General features: G+C 45.9%; 1 long non-coding RNA gene across 1 annotated transcript in view; it reads right to left on the minus strand.

Annotated features, from left to right (window-relative positions):
- Positions 1 to 11,484: 11,484 nt before the first annotated feature.
- Positions 11,485 to 18,925, minus strand: part of LOC131697479 (uncharacterized) — a 31,718-nt gene continuing 24,277 nt past the window's right edge. Inside the window, exon 3 of the long non-coding RNA XR_009307308.1 lies at positions 11,485 to 12,111. This is a non-coding gene — a long non-coding RNA (uncharacterized LOC131697479). The remainder of the gene's footprint in view (positions 12,112 to 18,925) is intronic.

An 18,925-nucleotide genomic window follows, 5' to 3' on the forward strand; every position in this document is an offset into this window, starting at 1 on the left:
CGAGCTCCTCTGCAGAACTGCCCTCCTGATCTGTCGATGGAAATACAACGTGAAAGCGCCACAAACCAAGAGTAGACAAGGCGTTTACAGTGCGAGACAGATTACACTGTACTGCTTTTAGAGGAGTTCAAACAAACACCTGAAAGAAACCCACGATCTCTCAAATAACCAGCCCTGCTTCATACAACGCCAACACCTTTCGAAATCACTACTACTACTATTATTATTATTATTATTATTATTATTATTATTATTATTATTATTATTATTATTATTATTATTAATATTTCCAGGAAATCGTTTTTGCAATATTTTGCAAACAAAATGAAGATGGGATGCGAAGCTTTTCCAGGACACCAAATAAGAATAAGAATAATTACGAATATGCCAAGAATATCTGATAACATTTCAAAAACCTTCTACTTTACCAAACAATCGTTCTAAAAATAAAATAAAAGCAACCAGGACTTCTTTCGCCTGTAACTGCTCGCTCTCAACAGAAGCGGTATTAGCTGAATGGATACATTATTCATTATAAATACCACACCGCCTCGGAGAGGGCAGGTTTTTTTCTTTGTAAACCCACACCTTATGTTAATGCCAGTAGCAATATGGAAGGCGTGCTAGTTGGAAGGTAATTGAAGCAGCTGTACGGTTTACTGTGGTACCCTTTCCCGTCCCTAAACGCGAAGGGAGAGGAGATGACAAGCAGCGGGGATTGGAGTCCCCAGCGCCCGCCGCACAGGATTCAGAGGCCAGCGTCCTCCAAGCGCGCTTTGCTCAAGTCTAGAAATACAAAAAGAAACTTAATCAATTAAACTACTGGATCAAGTCATTAAATGGAAAGAGAAAAGCAAACACACAAGCAAACATCTATATTTACAGATATTATAGGCTTGTTAACTAAAACAAAGTAACTACTACTACTACTAATAGCACTACTATACTACTACTACTACTACTAGTACTGCTACTGCTACTGCTGCTAACGGCCAGTCTGGAGGAGTAAGCTTTGAGAAGAACTCAAATATGCGGCTGAAGTCTGGAAGGTTATGCTGTAGATTACATGCATCTAACCAGTCTTAATCAGAGCGCTCTATTCCAAATCCATCTTCTTCATCCCTCGTTCTCTTTTTAATATATTTGCAGACAGAAATCCACTGATGAGACTTTCAGAAACAATGATTCATTTTATTCGATTTGATTATCATACAGCACGGACGGACACACGTTGTTTTCACACAACGCTGACGCGAGTATTCAGTATATAAAGAGAGACTGGCAATTCGTGTGATGCTGAATAACGTGCTATTATTATTATTATTATTATTATTATTATTATTATTATTATTATTATTATTATTATGATGATGATGATGAGGAGGATGATGATGATGATGATGATCACCGCGAGCCTCTATAGGATTAAGCGGTTAATGGATGTATTATTATTATTATTATTATTATTATTATTATTATTATTATTATTACACGATGTAGGATATGTGTTTAACAAAGGGACTGGCTGATCGCACCAATACACGAGATTAGGGGGGACCTTTGGAGAAATGGCGCGCTGTATCACACATGAAATGAAATACAAATACTAATACGTGGCATCTCTTTGCCATAGCTTACTATAACATAACTGGTAACACTTTAAAATAAGTGTCTGTAATTCCATTGTAACTAACACATGATTTCCTTACATCATTGCAGACACACCATTGTATAAACTACTGATTTCAAATGAAATTCCTATTGAATTCAGGTGTCGCAAGCATCATTACATACTTTTCATAACTTCATAACATTTCCCTTCATACACCTGAAATAATCACGAACAGACACGTGTTTTAAAGTGTTTCCTTAATTGAATTTATAGTTTACCTGTACCTGAGTTTAAGTAATCACAGTGAGAGCTGCTCTGATAACACCACGCAGCTGCATTGACCTCTCAACCCATTTCATTGGGCTAGCAAACAAACGCGTGCATTTCAGAACCCATCTCAACTTTCTGACAAACAAGCTTCCGACACAGAAAATAAATACAAATTAATCATAAATACCCGAAAACGGTGATAATCAGTTTATTGCTGCCGAGATTGTAGAAATAATATTCAAGCAGAGATCCGGCCCCCCCCCCCCCTCCTTCCTTAATAAGTTTCCACTCTGCCCTTCCCTTCTCCCTCTGCGAGGTGAGCATGTCTGAGCCTGCAACAAACAACGGGACGCTAGCCTTTCATTCTTTCTTTCTTTCTTTCTATCTTTCTTTCTTTCTTTCTTTCATTCTTTCTTTCTTTCTTTCTTTCTTTCTTTCTTTCTTTCTTTCTTTCTTTCTTTCTTTCTTTCTGTTTAGTTTCTTTCTTACACAATCACAAGAAAGAGCAGTTGGAAGTTTGTTTTGCTAGTTTTATTCAGTTCAGTTTTAGTCCTTGTAAAAACTGCTTTTAAAAATGTACCCCCGCTCCTGCGGTGCTCAGATACCAGCCCCCTGCTTCTAATGCTTCTGCAGCTGCATTTATCACCCCATGGATGCGGTGTCATTGTGCTGTACTGCACTGTCATCCACATGCACAGCCACACTGTGAAGGTGTTTCTTGCTGCTATTATTGCATGTTTTATTCTTGCTAATTCCTGCATCATTCATTGTTTGCCGTGTGTTTGTACAGAGACCAGGCTGCAAACAAGCTGATTGTGTGTGCTTACTGTACAAACCAGGCTGCAGGAACTGCTTCAGTTCCAAAACAATGTTCTGCAACAAGGGGAAGTGAAACAGAGCAGACCGCCTCTGAGAAATGCTTCACCTCGGGCTGCTGGTTGTATTTAGCATGCTGAACGTCTTAGTTTAACCTTAGAATTGCATTACAGAGCGTTTGAAGCTTCATAAAAAACAGTGCAACTGTCAGGTAGTAAAACTGGACAACGCACAGCGACGGTCTGTTTGAAATTCTGCACAACTGCCTTAAATGGTGTTGCTTCTCCCTGGCACAGCAGGTGATCTGGAACTCACAGCAATGCTGTTCAGGAATCTGGAGAACAAGATTTCCTCGGGAGCAACGAGAACACATTCCGTCCAATCAATACTGGAGTCTGAAGCACTGAACACCTCCAACCCAGGATCAGCAATTACTGCTTTATTAAACAGACACACCGAACAATGAAATGCACACATAGAGGCAAACCAAACGCTTAGCAATACAATCCACTGTTATACAAGACATAGGACCACACCTTAGCGTCTGTCTCATGGATTCACCCTGCCCTGTAACAGCACTACAGCACTAGCATATACAGGAATGGGATTAGTCTTAGACACACGATTTATTTCACTGAAGACGCTGGCAAAGACTTCTAGTCAAAAGGTTTTGTCATCGAATTTACTTAATTTAGTTTCTTTCAGCATCCCTTTTTTTTTTTTTTTTTTTTTAAATGTACTTTGGATGCACAACAAATACAAGTCTGACCAAAATAAGCATAACTAAACAACACTATGTAAGCACTAGTATATACATACTAAGATGTGTTTAAAATGTTCTTTAATGGCGAGGTTTATGTGTCTTTGTTATAGAGTCAAACAGCACAGTGCAGGATTGCTTTAGTTAGGGCAATGCTTAACCGTATTGGATATCTTGTATTATTTCACTACAGTAAAGCCCTGGAAAGCCGAGGGCTTGCCTGATCAATACAGCATTGGCTTCTCTGAAAAGACAAGAGGTTTGTTTGTTCTCTGTCCACTCCTGTCCCTTCCTGCGTCCTGTATTTTAAACCACATCCTAAATAAATAAAAAAAAAACTAATTGTGTCTCTCTGTGTATTTTTTAACATTTGAGTGCCTTTTTTGTGAAAATACTTTAGTTGTTTGTTTGTTATTTTCACAACGCGGAGTCCTATAAGACGGTTCCTGGCTTCAATTTGGCTTTCTCGGAGTTGAGGTTCTGTAAATAAAAGAACCGTTCTGATCTACTGAACAACAGAGGGTTCTAGATTCTAGGACGGCTGAGGATCCATCAGCCAATCACAGCACCAGTTTTGTGTGTGCACACACAAACACACACACACACACTCAAGAACTCCAATCCCTTTGACACCGAGTCAATTAATTACGACAGATTGAATCTAAGTGAGGTTAATCAGGATGATCAAAGATAAAGGAAGAAAGAAAAAACAGACTTATCAAGATCAATACACTGAGAGGGATTCAAAACACATAGATCTGTCAGCGGCCCTTGATTCCCCTTTCAGCCAGCATTAGCAAAACAAGCCAACCCTTCCTGAATGCTAATCGCAGAGAAGCCCATGTATTTCAGCCCATGTGTTCCAGCCCGTGTGTTCCAGCCCGTTTGTTCCAGCCCGTGTGTTCCAGTCCGTGTGTTCCAGCCCGTGTGTTCCAGCCCGTTTGTTCCAGCCCGTGTGTTCCAGCCCGTGTGTTCCAGCCCATGTATTTCAGCCCGTGTGTTCCAGCCCGTGTGTTCCAGCCCATTTGTTCCAGCCCGTGTGTTCCAGCCCAATGTCTTGCTGCCGTTGAGTGTAGTGCTTTTCTCTGCTCTGCTGTCAGAACCCAGGTATGTTGTTGGACAAATGGCGCCAACATCACCCCACTTTGACTTGAATGAGATTAAACAAGCCTGTGTCTTCCCATGTGATCACTGCTTCCTCGTGCTTCAGAAACACAACTCCGAGGGCAATTTCAATGATCTGAACAGAGGCAGATCTTACCCCATGCCAAAATAATACTAATAATATTAATAACAACAATAATACATTACTACTGTATTACTTTACCCTTTTAATAGGATTAGCTAAAACATGAACACAAACATATAAACGTTTAAACACGTGTCTGCATTAGTGGGAATTGTTCAGCACTGGTATAATAATCAAAGCTTCCTCTAGCAGCTGCAAAGAGCCGGTCTGGCTGCACACCCAAAGGATGCTTCTTTATCCTGTTAGATCTTTAAATGCGAGCAGTTCATTAACAGAAAGGTGAAACTCTCCACATTGCAAAACAAGAGGAGCTTCAGTGTTATAAAATCACCAGCGTCACAACGCATTTCCACACAGAGTGTGTCTTCATCACAGTCAACTGTGTCACACCAGCTTTCGAGACAGCAAAAAGATGAAATTGAAGGCAGAGGAAATTCCCCTTCACAGACTCGGAAAATTAAAAGTCTACTCTTTGTCTTCAATTTCCAGTTCTCCCCTGAAGCAGAGACTTTTGGAAAGCTAGTGTAGGTGTTTTCGTATACATGTTTTAGCTGATTTTATTAAAGGGTATCACCAAACATGTCTTGTTCATACATGTTCCGTGTGGAACAGCATGGATATTCACACGCTACACTATTACTGTAATACATTCTCAAGAAGTGTCTTACCTTTAGAGTCCATTTATTTTACTGACACATACTTATTCTTCACCGAAGGTCTAAGAAAACAATTCGAGGTGCATTTCTTAATGAAATAAGAAATTCTTCAACACGCCTTTTCCTTTGCTATATTTCTGTACATTTCTTTGCCGTACACATTCCTATCGTGTATCAAATTGAGCTCTTTGTATTATTCCTCTCATAGACTCTGACCGCTTATGTTTGGATATATGAACCCTAATGACAGAGCACTAAAGTAATGTTTCCTTTTGTTTTCAAAGCCAGATTTTTTTTAATTAAAATATTGGCATCATGAATATTAAACTATATTTTATTCAGTTTTGTTTTTTTTAATGTATCTGATGCTATTAACAATCGCGGATGTATTTAATGGTGTGTACAGCGCTGAGATGTTCTGCAGGAAACGCGCTTATAAAAACACGATTGACTGATTGATAAACAGCTTTCTTATACAACGTTAGTGAACAGTGCTTCTGTAATTCACATTATGAAAAGCAGACACGTTAGTGAACAGTGCTTCTGTAATTCACATTATGAAAAGCAGACACGTTAGTGAACAGTGCTTCTGTAATTCACATTATGAAAAGCAGACACGTTAGTGAACAGTGCTTCTGTAATTCACATTATGAAAAGCAGACACGTTAGTGAACAGTGCTTCTGTAATTCACATTATGAAAAGCAGACACGTTAGTGAACAGTGCTTCTGTAATTCACATTATGAAAAGCAGACACGTTAGTGAACAGTGCTTCTGTAATTCACATTATGAAAAGCAGACACGTTAGTGAACAGTGCTTCTGTAATTCACATTATGAAAAGCAGACACGTTAGTGAACAGTGCTTCTGTAATTCACATTATGAAAAGCAGACACGTTAGTGAACAGTGCTTCTGTAATTCACATTATGAAAAGCAGACACGTTAGTGAACAGTGCTTCTGTAATTCACATTATGAAAAGCAGACACGTTAGTGAACAGTGCTTCTGTAATTCACATTATGAAAAGCAGACACGTTAGTGAACAGTGCTTCTGTAATTCACATTATGAAAAGCAGACACGTTAGTGAACAGTGCTTCTGTAATTCACATTATGAAAAGCAGACACGTTAGTGAACAGTGCTTCTGTAATTCACATTATGAAAAGCAGACACTTTTGCTGAACTCAAATTCGATGGATACATTTTACCATAAAGGATGAGACACTTTAGAAATGTAATTAAACAAATACACAAATAAATCAATAAATACAAATAAAAATGGATTATAATAATATGCACACATGCTTAACTTTTTTTTTTTTTTTTTTTAAATACTTGGTTGTTCTCTATGGGTCTCCACCTGCCGGTTAATTAGTTTATAAAAGTACCCAAAAGACACCTGACACCAGCACTTGTGTTCACTTTCTTGGCCCGCACATTCCCACTCCAACACCTACATGCAGGCCGGTGTTTGCGTCTCCTCCAGCCCTTCTCTGCCCTGACTGACAGCTTGGCGAGGCCCCCAGCTCCCCGCCTCGACATTTCAAAGGTAGCCCCTGTCAGACGTGACATTGCCAATTCCTCTCAATTCTTTAATTTCGTTTTTTCCCCTGTTACTTTTTTTTTTTTTTCGCCAGCAGAGCTAACCAAGTGCCAATTGGATGTCGGCTCCGCGTTCAGAGACAGCGGCCGTATGTGCGCCGTTCCCAGCTCAGTCCCCGGCGAGAACGCGCGGCTGGGAATCCCGGAGCCCCGTCCGTCAAGCAGCCCCTCCCCGGCAATTAGGAGAGTAAACACTGCCTGATCGCGGGGGAGGGGGCGGACAGCCCCCGGCGTTACTGGAGCTGTCAACACCAACAACAACGAGAGCTCGAACTGTGAGCTACATGCAATTTGATTGCGCTGCGAGAGAGTGAGGGGAGAGGCGGGGGAGGTGGGGAGCAATCATTGACTGACTAGTTTGTGTGTGTGTGTGTATTTGTCTGACACGTCTGCTTTTTCCAGTATAATAAAACAACAAGAGTTTTCTGAAGACTTCAGGGTCACTTTAATGTTTATTTACATAATAATAATGTACTAATATGTTGTGTTAATATATTCATATATAACTGATATAGGTCCTTTCCCCAGATGAAAATATTCCCAAACGTTCCCTTGCTTCTGTGAGTGTGTGTTTACATGTGTTCGGGTTAGCCGGGATTTGAGCCCATGCTCTCCCTCTCTCTATCCCTCTCCTCCCCCCTGCTCCCCGGTTGCTGTGGGGATGCTGCAGGGAGCACAGGAATGCAGAGCTGGCTGGAGCAGAGACTCAGGGCTGGCCGGGGAATGAGCAGGCTGTCCCGGCCCAGGCAGGGAGGCTGGCTGAGGGAATGTGGGGACTTGAAGCCCCTGGAATTCACACCGCTGCCAGGGACATGCCATGTGATGGGTGTCCAAGAGGGGACCAGGGAGGGGGGTGAGGGGGGGAGAGTGCTGGGAGACAGACGCGCCATGCTGTACCTGTCCTGTCTCCAAATAACTTCCATAGGGCATGCTGCAGATCACGCTGTCACTGACTCTATGTGGTGAGTTCACAGAGAAGAAGAATATCCTACTGTCCTGCTGTCCCAGTATGCCCAAAGCATTTACAGATAGAGAAAAGGGGTTTAGATGCATTTGTGTTATTAAAGAGAAAGAACAGAGAGTAAAAGAAGCCACCAAATAACACAGCATAGTCTGCAGCAGTAATATTTCAAAGCTCTGTAAATTGGAGGTATATTCCAGAGATGCAATTTGCATATATCATTTTATCAATGAATTGAAAGGCAGGTACAAATCAGGTGTTGAAGCAACTTGGAATGGGAGCCTGAGCCCTATTCAGAAAGCTGAGGAGTTATTTAATATTATTAAATATAGAAACACAACTTTCCTGGAGTGCTGATGAAGAAACCACACAATACACACACACACACAATGTTTACCCTGAAAAATTTGCAGTAATTTCAGTTTCCAGGTTAATCATCCTGTTTTTTTCCAATGTTTTGCCACACGGCTGTGCGGTGCGGTGCTGTGCGGTGCAGGGAGGCCCGCTTGCTGTGCCTACATCCTGGTCCAGGGTAGCAGCAGCTCTCTGCATGTGCCCCTCTGTGTCCGGCTTCAACAGTCCTGCTCCAGACCCGCCCTGAACTGGGGGGGGGGGGGGGGGGGGGGCTGCCAACCAAGAGAGGCTTAACTAGTGTGCACGTCTCCATGGCAACACAAGCAAACATGTAGGAGTCAACACAATATGAATGGGCACGGGGCCAGAGAATCAGGAGCATGGAAAATAATAAGGGGTCTTTCTGGGATTGCTGCCCCTCTGTGCAGCTGCACCTTCGCGTAACACAGTTTAAGAGTTCAGCTCCAAAAACACTGACAATAGCAATGCTGAGCCCCTTTAAGAAGAGGCAGGATATGCAGAGAGGTTAATAAGCGGTCCAGACAGCGTAAAGATAACGCAGTGTAATTCCATCAAGGGGTTCTGCTAGAAAAAACAAGAGCATTTTTTATTTTTATTTTGTAAAAAAAAAAAATTATGAATCCTTAGATGGAATCACAGCATTCAACACATCCTGTCTTTTGTATGTCGTTTTTAATACTATATATTCTGTTTATCCATGTATGCTTTTAATGCTGGAAACATCCGTTCCGCACCTAGTAGACCAACGTATATTACACAGGCCCTGTTTAAATTATGGTGTGGCCGCAATTTAGCTATTGAGAGCTAGTGAGAGTATGAGAATGTGTTGGAATAGGAAGGCAGCTGTCCGCCTGAGTGTCTGTAGGTCGTATATATTTACACACACAGAGGATACAGCGCGTGGTGATCCACTGTCTCACGTTGCTGATTGCTCTGATGTTGAATTGAAGATCGCTGGTGGAGGAACATTATCAGCATGCTTGTTTCTCCAGCTGCAGAATTTGTTTTATCCATGTGATTATGTGAAACTGGATCAAATATCCCTTTGCCATAAATAGTGGAAGTGTTCAATATTTCAGGTTCCTCTTTAGAGGTACAGAGAACGCATTGTCAACGGTGTTTTCCACAAGAGGAAGTGAAAAGCCCGACTCCAGTTTTCAGGGTTCCATTTCAGTTATTATTTATTTATTATTATTATTTATTTCTTAGCAGACGCCCTTATCCAGGGTGACTTACAATCGTAAGCAAATACATTTCAAGTGTTACAATACAAGTAATACAATAAGAGCAAGATAAATACAATAACTTTAGTTGTCCATCCAGCCCCTTTTCTGTCCTGAGCTCCACACAGGACGCTGCTGCTGGATACTGACATGCGTTACAAGTTATTTCTGACTCAGGAAATGAAAGTACAGGTAGCTAAGAATACAGAATCAGTCTATATGTTCCCATCATACACTTTGGGACCTGTTCAGTCTGCTAAACCTCATTGGGATCCCAACGTGTCACCCTTACGAAATCATAGCAGAACCCATAGCAGACCACAGAATGAGCAGCAATGGCAATTCCATGTGGGAACGTGTAACTATTCCCACTGTGGTCCCATTCTCCCAATGGCAGGCTCATCCCACAGCAGCGGCTCTTGTGCTGCATTGCCACTCAGCACAGAGCTATTCCAGTGCCAGCACTGCATGGCCACTGAAGGTTTCATAAGTGCAACTAACACAGAAAGACCGAAAAAAGTGTCGCTCCTCCAAGGTGCCATCTTAGCTGGGGAGCGTGATGTTTAACAGAGCAAACTGACTGACAACCCTGCCTGCGCAGTGGAGATGCTGCTGGGCCGCCACATCATTGTGTTTTAATTGCTGATAACGGGATTTACCCCGACTGTGCTGCGCTCATTCAAAGAGGTTAATTGTTGCCGCTGTTGATAATATAGAAACATCGCATGATGAGAAGGGAGAGATGCTTTATCAGCCAGTTACAGTAATCAAGCATTAACTGGATCTGCTTCCAATGTGTCCAAAACTTCAATCATGGGACCGAATGCTGCGCTGTTTGGAAAGCCACCCGTTCTTAGCAATGTCAGCCACAGCAACCTCAAATAAAGTATAATGTTGCACACTGTGTGTAGGTTGGGGATGGGGAGGCGCTGTGTGCAGGTTGGGGATGGGGAGGCGCTGTGTGCAGGTTGTGGATGGGGAGGCGCTGTGTGCAGGTTGGGCATGGGGAGGCAGGTTGGGGATGGGGAGGCAGGTTGGGGATGGGGAGGCGCTGTGTATAGGTTGGGGATGGGGAGGCAGGTTGGGGATGGGGAGGCGCTGTGTGCAGGTTGGGGATGGGGAGGCGCTGTGTGTAGGTTGGGGATGGGGAGGCGCTGTGTGCAGGTTGGGGATGGGGAGGCGCTGTGTGTAGGTTGGGGATGGGGAGGCAGGTTGGGGATGGGGAGGCGCTGTGTGTAGGTTGGGGATGGGGAGGCAGGTTGGGGATGGGGAGGCGCTGTGTGTAGGTTGGGGATGGGGAGGCAGGTTGGGGATGGGGAGGCGCTGTGTGTAGGTTGGGGATGGGGAGGCGCTGTGTGTAGGTTGGGGATGGGGAGGCGCTGTGTGCAGGTTGGGGATGGGGAGGCGCTGTGTGTAGGTTGGGGATGGGGAGGCAGGTTGGGGATGGGGAGGCGCTGTGTGTAGGTTGGGGATGGGGAGGCGCTGTGTGCAGGTTGGGGATGGGGAGGCGCTGTGTGTAGGTTGGGGATGGGGAGGCAGGTTGGGGATGGGGAGGCGCTGTGTGTAGGTTGGGGATGGGGAGGCGCTGTGTGCAGGTTGGGGATGGGGAGGCAGGTTGGGGATGGGGAGGCGCTGTGTGTAGGTTGGGGATGGGGAGGCAGGTTGATGCTTTGAACACACCAATGTGGAATCCTGTGAAATACACACATTTCAGTGAGTGAATCTACAGTGTGGGGGTGTCAGGATGGGGGGTCCCTAATACCTGCTGCACAGGGAGAGTGAATCTACAGTGTGGGGGTGTCAGGATGGGAGGGTCCCTAATACCTGCTGCACAGGGAGAGTGAATCTACAGTGTGGGGGTGTCAGAATGGGGGGTCCCTAATACCTGCTTCACAGGGAGAGTGAATCTACAGTGTGGGGGTGTCAGGATGGGGGGGTCCCTAATACCTGCTGCACAGGGAGAGTGAATCTACAGTGTGGGGGTGTCAGGATGGGGGGGTCCCTAATACCTGCTGCACATGGAGAGTGAATCTACAGTGTGGGGGTGTCAGGATGGGGGGGTCCCTAATACCTGCTGCACAGGGAGAGTGAATCTACAGTGTGGGGGTGTCAGGATGGGGGGGTCCCTAATACCTGCTGCACATGGAGAGTGAATCTACAGTGTGGTGGCGGCAACTGCTTAAATGAACTTTGCCATTCCAGTGTCTTTTATAAGGAGTGTACCTCTATAACAATGGAAAGAGAACATCTGCTGATGTGCCCAGGGTAGAAAGGGTGCAGTTTTGTCCTGACAGAAGGAGGGAGGAGTGGGGAGAGGGGGATGGCTTGACCCCCGGCGGCTGAGTCAGTGAGGGTCTTGAGTCATGGCACTGTGGCGTTGGCAGGGAGGGGCACATCTGAGTCAGTAGGGACCGAATTACACACTCCTGTCACTGCCTCTTTCTCATCCAGGAATAACCCTGGAGTCCCATCCAATCAACTGTCTCTGCTGCTGCTGGCCGGCCAAACACAAATGAATTTCATTTCTTGGGAAGGATCCAGCCCTCTGACTCATGGGAATGGGTCTGTGCCATGGTGCCCCTCTGATGAGCTGTCTCACAGGAAAGATAAAGGAGATGTAAAATGTATAGACAGCAGATAGAAATGGAAGCACAATATATTGTAGTTTTGGCTGTCATGTTTTTATTTATTTTTATTTTTTCCATGTAGTATTACTAAGAGCGCTGCAGAGCTGAGAGTGGAGTGTGTAGACTAGTGCTCATTATTATTAATGTGCTGGTAATGACAGCGCTGCAGAGCTGAGAGTGGAGTGTGTAGACTAGTGCTCATTATTATTAATGTGCTGGTAATGACAGCGCTGCAGAGCTGAGAGTGGAGTGTGTAGACTAGTGCTCATTATTATTAAGGTGCTGGTAATGACAGCGCTGCAGAGCTGAGAGTGGAGTGTGTAGACTAGTGCTCATTATTATTAATGTGCTGGTAATGACAGCGCTGCAGAGCTGAGAGTGGAGTGTGTAGACTAGTGCTCATTATTATTAATGTGCTGGTAATGACAGCGCTGAGGGGGCGTGGCTTTTGACATGTCAGAGGTTTGCGTAGAGCGCCATTAAAACTAAGAGACAGTTTAACGGAAAAAATCGAGTCCAATGCTTTCCCATTTGTTGACGACGAGGCCGTATCTTTGAATCATGAGATTAAACACAAACACACAACAGTATGTGTTGAACTCACAGTTGAAGCACAAGTCTTGCAGTTTGAATAGACTGGCCCAAAGTCCAAGCACCAAAGCCCCATTCCCTTTGCCCTCATTCCACCCATTCTCTCTCTCCCTGTGTCTCTCTCTCTCTCCTTCTCTTTGTAAACTCAATCAAGCAGCGTTTTGTTACTTTATTTAATGAGCGACGGCAGGGCTGTTAAAATCCACTGACATGACCCTCAAGCAAGAACCTCCACAGTTAATGGTTTCCTCTTAATACAATACTGTGCATTAATATAAATGTAAATGAGCTCTGAAAATTGTCAGCAAGTGCCGATTCCTTCTCTCTGTCTTTCTCTTTCTCTGCCTCAGTCTCTCTTTTCTGCTGTCTTCTGCTCTCACTCCCCTCTTCTCTTTCCTCCTTTCAACCCCAGGTCTCCAATCTCCTCCCTCTCACCTCCCCGCTCTGTCTCTCTGTGTTTATATATTTCCTCTGTTCCCTGGAAATGTTACAAACTACAACAAACTGTTTTAGTCCTCGTTTTAAGAGATTTTGAAGAAACTCTTACATTACACGTCACTGTGTGTTTTATTTTGTAATATACAGTAAATTGCACAAATAGCAGCCTTTTAAGTTAGCCTAATGAGCTGAAATGAATGTCACACTAATAAAATGGAGTTTAATGTATTCAGGGGATAGTTTCTGAAGTGCTTCCAGCTCACACTCTTGGGTCAGGGGCTCGCTAGGTATCCCACTGCTGCCACCAACTGGAAGGGGTGAAATAGGTTTCAACAAAATCGAAACGAAAGACACCAAAATAATCTTTTGTCATCTTTCAGCAGTATCCTCACCCCAAAAACACAGACTTAAAAGCCATGGAGCAATATGAGCCTCACAACCTGAACCGCCTTCTGCGAGAGTTCTGCGCTGCTGCCCGGGAACTGAAAGGAGATGAAGCTGTCTTTCAAGGTTTAATAAAACATATATGGACCGGATATTTTGGGTATAGTGTTTTCCACTATACACCACCTCAACTCCAATCCATATTTGTAAAATATCTGCCTGCTCAGTATAATGCAGTATCTGGTCAATGTAATGCTATAAGTGCCTGGTCAGTCTGTATAAGCCTGCTCCAGTAGAACCCCCCTCTCCTCTCTCACTTTGAGCCCCAGTGTCATGGGGAGGTGTGGGTGAATGTAGGGGTCTCTGTCCAGCCCTGCCCCCTTTCCCCCCTGCCCTTCTGCCCCCTCCTCCCCCACCCTGAGCAGCGCTGGCAGGCTGGTAAGCTCCCTCTTCAAAGACAGAGTTGTGCTTTGTTCGGCAGTGTGGGGATTAGCACTTGCCGGGCTGCAGAATTTGCCTTCTAATTAAAAAGGATAAAGAATCAGGCAAGAAGCATGAGGCGCCGGAGAGAGAAAAGAAAAAAAAAAAGAAAAACAGTTTGCAGTGTCACTTCACCAGCTCGGTCACAAGGCAGGCCACCAGAGACCAGCGGGCAACTCACACTGGCTATCATTCACTTTCTTTCTTTCTTTCTTTCTTTCTTTCTTTCTTTCTTTCTTTCTTGCATTCACTTTCTTTCTCACTTTCTTTCTCTCTTTCTTTCTCTCATTCTTTATCTCTTTCTGTTTTCTCAAGGAATAAACTTACCCGTCTCTCAGTTTTCTCCCTCTCTCCCTCTCTCACACACAAACACACAGGAGACCAGTTGTCAGGGGATTTGTAAAAGTCTCCAAAACATTTAATTTTTCTGGTAGTAATACTGCACAAACACAGCAGCATATTTACACAGGGGGTGTAACAATTCCAACAACCTAGGGGTTAGAGCTGAGGAAGTGGGAGGGAGAGAGGCAGTGTGGTCTAGGGGTTAGAGCTGAGACACTGGGAGGGAGGGAGACAGTGTGGTCTAGGGGTTAGAGCTGAGGGGCTGGGAGGGAGGGAGGCAGTGTGGTCTAGGGGTTAGAGCTGAGGCACTGGGAGGGAGGGAGGCAGTGTGGTCTAGGGGTTAGAGCTGAGGCACTGGGAGGGAGGGAGGCAGTGTGGTCTAGGGGTTAGAGCTGAGGCACTGGGAGGGAGGGAGGCAGTGTGGTCTAGGGGTTAGAGCTGAGTCACTGGGAGGGAGGGAGGCAGTGTGGTCTAGGGGTTAGAGCTGAAGGACTTGGAAGAAGTAAGGCAGTGTGGTCTGGTGGTTATAGTTGAAAGACAACAAAACACTATGCGACACCACAGACCATTAGAGTGAGTTTGAACCACAACAAGAAGTAATTACCAGGCTCTATAGTGCTGTCTTTTAAATACCTGGATATAAACTGAAGTATAAAAATACAAGCAACAAAATAAAAAGATCAACAGAATGAAAGGGGGGGGGTATTAGTGATACAGCTGCTGCAGATAAGAGGTAAGGAAGGGACCCCCTGTCTTGGCTGTGGGCATTACTCTTGGAGATGAGCGTCGCTGTGCGGCTCTGCCTGTCCTGACGAGCACGCTAGCTCATTCCCAGGTGGGAGGCTCAAAGGAGTTTGGAGAGAGGGATAGAGAGAGATAGCAAGGGCCCTCCAGTGTCAGGAGCGATTCCACTCTCCCTGCAATAAGAGTTCATTAGCCTGGCAGGGCAGGCATCTGTGAGTTCAGAGGGAGAGGGGAGAGGAGTCACTTTAGAGCCAATGACAGTGGCTGAGGGGTAACTGTTCTCTAACCTCTTATTAGAAACCCCACCACTAGCAACATTACAAACAGCAACCTTCAAGGCTGTTTATTTCTAGTTGTGCCAAACTGTAGTTTGGAAAGCAGGAATCGAAGCTCAGTGAAATTACAGGGTGTGGAAGGTTTGGGTGTAAATGGTGATTTAACGTCAGAACTATTGTTTTGTGTAGCCAGCCTCTCCCCTCATCTTCTCCCCTGCCAGCCTCTCTCCCCCAGCCTCTCCCCCAGCCTCTCTCCCCCAGCCTCTCCCCCAGCCAGCCTCTCTCCCCCAGCCTCTCCCCTGCCAGCCTCTCTCCCCCAGCCTCTCCCCAGCCAGCCTCTCTCCCCCAGCCTCTCCCCAGCCAGCCTCTCCCCTGCCAGCCTCTCTCCCCCAGCCTCTCCCCCTGCCAGCCTCTCTCCCCCAGCCTCTCCCCCAGCCTCTCTCCCCCAGCCTCTCCCCCAGCCTCTCTCCCCCAGCCTCTCCCCTGCCAGCCTCTCTCCCCCTAGCCCGTCTGGTTTTGTTGTCGCTCCCTGGGGGTGCTCTCTTGTCATTCGCTCTGTGTTTGTCTCTCTCACAGATAGACATCAGGTATTACTGAACACAGAGCTACGGCTTTGTGTGGGACCCAGGGAGGTTAATGACTTGTCAGCAAGCCACAGCAACCCACCTCCCTCCCACTGAGAAGACAGCAACCCTGCACTGGCTAACACTGTCATTCCTTAACACTCAGTCTACACACTCCACTCTCAGCTCTGCAGCGCTGTCATTACCAGCACATTAATAATAATGAGCACTAGTCTACACACTCCACTCTCAGCTCTGCAGCGCTGTCATTACCAGCACATTAATAATAATGAGCACTAGTCTACACACTCCACTCTCAGCTCTGCAGCGCTGTCATTACCAGCACATTAATAATAATGAGCACTAGTCTACACACTCCACTCTCAGCTCTGCAGCGCTGTCATTACCAGCACATTAATAATAATGAGCACTAGTCTACACACTCCACTCTCAGCTCTGCAGCGCTGTCATTACCAGCACATTAATAATAATGAGCACTAGTCTACACACTCCACTCTCAGCTCTGCAGCGCTGTCATTACCAGCACATTAATAGTACAAATAGAGAGAGGGAATGGGGAGGAAATAAGGGAGAGAGAGAAGGAAGGAGTATTAGAGAGAGAGAGAGAGAGAGAGAGAGAGAGAGAATAAACCTCGCTCTAATCCCTTCATCCTTATCCTACATTCTAGAAGTGACCAAAACAATAGACGACAATGAGGGGGCAGGGCTGGGTCCAGCAGACTGAAACACCATTGCAGCTCTGCAGCAGTATCCTCTGAAACCTTCACTGTGCTCTCACACTGTACAGACAAGCACCTTCACTGTGCTCTCACACTGTACAGACAAGCACCTTCACTGTGCTCTCACACTGTACAGACAAGCACCTTCACTGTGCTCTCACACTGTACAGACAAGCACCTTCACTGTGCTCTCACACTGTACAGACAAGCACCTTCACTGTGCTCTCACACTGTACAGACAAGCACCTTCACTGTGCTCTCACACTGTACAGACAAGCACCTTCACTGTGCTCTCACACTGTACAGACAAGCACCTTCACTGTGCTCTCACACTGTACAGACAAGCACCTTCACTGTGCTCTCACACTGTACAGACAAGCACCTTCACTGTGCTCTCACACTGTACAGACAAGCACCTTCACTGTGCTCTCACACATATTGTACAGATAAGCACCTTTGTCACTGAAATCCTTGGGTTTTTCAAAGCTAAAATTTGGCCTCATTCAATCCAATACTTTAGATACACTTGTGTAAATGAATTTGTTTTAGTTTGAACAGTAGGAGGCTGGCTGTTTACTTTGTACTGTGGAGCTGATACAGGTCGACATCACCAGCTTTACATGCCTCGCTATCGTCATGGAGTGATCTGAAGGCAACCTTCATAGCTTTACTTTACTGCTGATGACACCTATGCTGCTCCCAGTGGCTAAACTGTGCAGCTGCAGGGTACAGGAGTGTTAGTAACTTATACTGAAACCATTTCAATCCATGCACCTTGATAAGCATTATAAAACTCATGGAGCTGAGGGACTGGGAGGGAGGCAGTGTGGTCTAGTGGTTACAGCTGAGGGACTGGGAGGGAAGGAATGAGGCAGTGTGGTCTAGGGTTTACAGCTGAGGGACTGGGAGAGAGGCAGTGTGGTCTAGTGGTTACAGCTGAGGGACTGGGAGGGAGGGAGGCAGTGTGGTCTAGGGGTTAGAGCTGAGGGACTGGGAGGGAGGGAGGCAGTGTGCTCTAGAGGTTAGAGGTTAGAGTGTGATCTCGGAGGTGATACGCGTGTCACAAGACACAGGAAGCGAGCCGTACTTGACAAGCAGGCAGCACTTCACGTTGTCTGGCATAGAGGTGCGCCACTACCCATTAAACATACAGGATACCGCATAGCTCAGTTCAGTATGATATCTGGTACACGCATGCTGATACAAACACAGAAATCAGGTGGCTGTGGGGATTCTTTAGCACAAGTTATTGAGAGCAGAACCCCCCCCCCCCCCCCCCCTCCCCTCCTGTTTAACTCATACAGTAATGCTTGTTAGCATTGAGGTTTACACACTGTACTGCAATGCAAGCTTGCTCAAGGAGCCTACAGGACAGAACAGCAAGGACAGCCTCCTGTTATTTCCCTGCATTGCTGATGGCCGGTGCACTAATCCTCTTTCCAGCTCGGACAACATGCTCCTGCCTGCTATTTATTATACAAACACAGGCTAGGACAAGGCAGCCAGGGAGCCCGCTGGGAGTCTACACACCCAGGGGCTGCTGGTTTGATTTCATTTTCTGCGTTGTCGGACCCCCTGTGTGCCGTTAAGGAGGTTTGGAGACTGCGGGCAATGCAAGGCAAAGGCAGTGGTCTGTAAAAGCCATTTCACAGTGGCTCCGTGCTGATACCGCGCTCCACCTTGTGTTTACCATGCTTTTACTGCGCTTTCACGCTGCTTTACTACATTTTTCCTGGAAGCCTGGGTTTTCATCGCCCTGCTCAGTGGTCAGTGGTCAGTGGTCCTAGCCTAGCCCCCCAGTGGACATTAGTGTAATCCACATGACTTAACAAATGCTATCACACTCTTTGGCACCATTGCCGTTTCCTTACTAAAACAATGTTTTGAGAAAGCTCTTTTCTTTCTTTGTGGACAGTCTGTGCATGATGTGAACAGTAATAGTATTGTAATGCTCTCTCTGTGGTTGTCAGTGTGGTGCTGTCTCCTCTCCTCTCCTCTCCTCTCCCCTCTCTCCCCTCCCCTCCCCTCTCCCCTCTCCCCTCTCCCATCTCCCCTCTCCTCTCCCCTCTCCCCTCCCCTCTCCTCTTCCCTCCTCTCCCCTCTCCTCTCCTCTCCCCTCTCCCCTCTCCCCTCCTCTCCCCTCTCCCCTCTCCCCTCTCCTCTCCCCTCTCCTCTCCTCTCCCCTCTCCCCTCTCCTCCCCTACCCTCTCCCCTCTCCCC

The sequence above is a fragment of the Acipenser ruthenus genome, chromosome 15, assembly GCF_902713425.1.
Source record: "Acipenser ruthenus chromosome 15, fAciRut3.2 maternal haplotype, whole genome shotgun sequence".
Taxonomy (NCBI): domain Eukaryota; kingdom Metazoa; phylum Chordata; class Actinopteri; order Acipenseriformes; family Acipenseridae; genus Acipenser; species Acipenser ruthenus.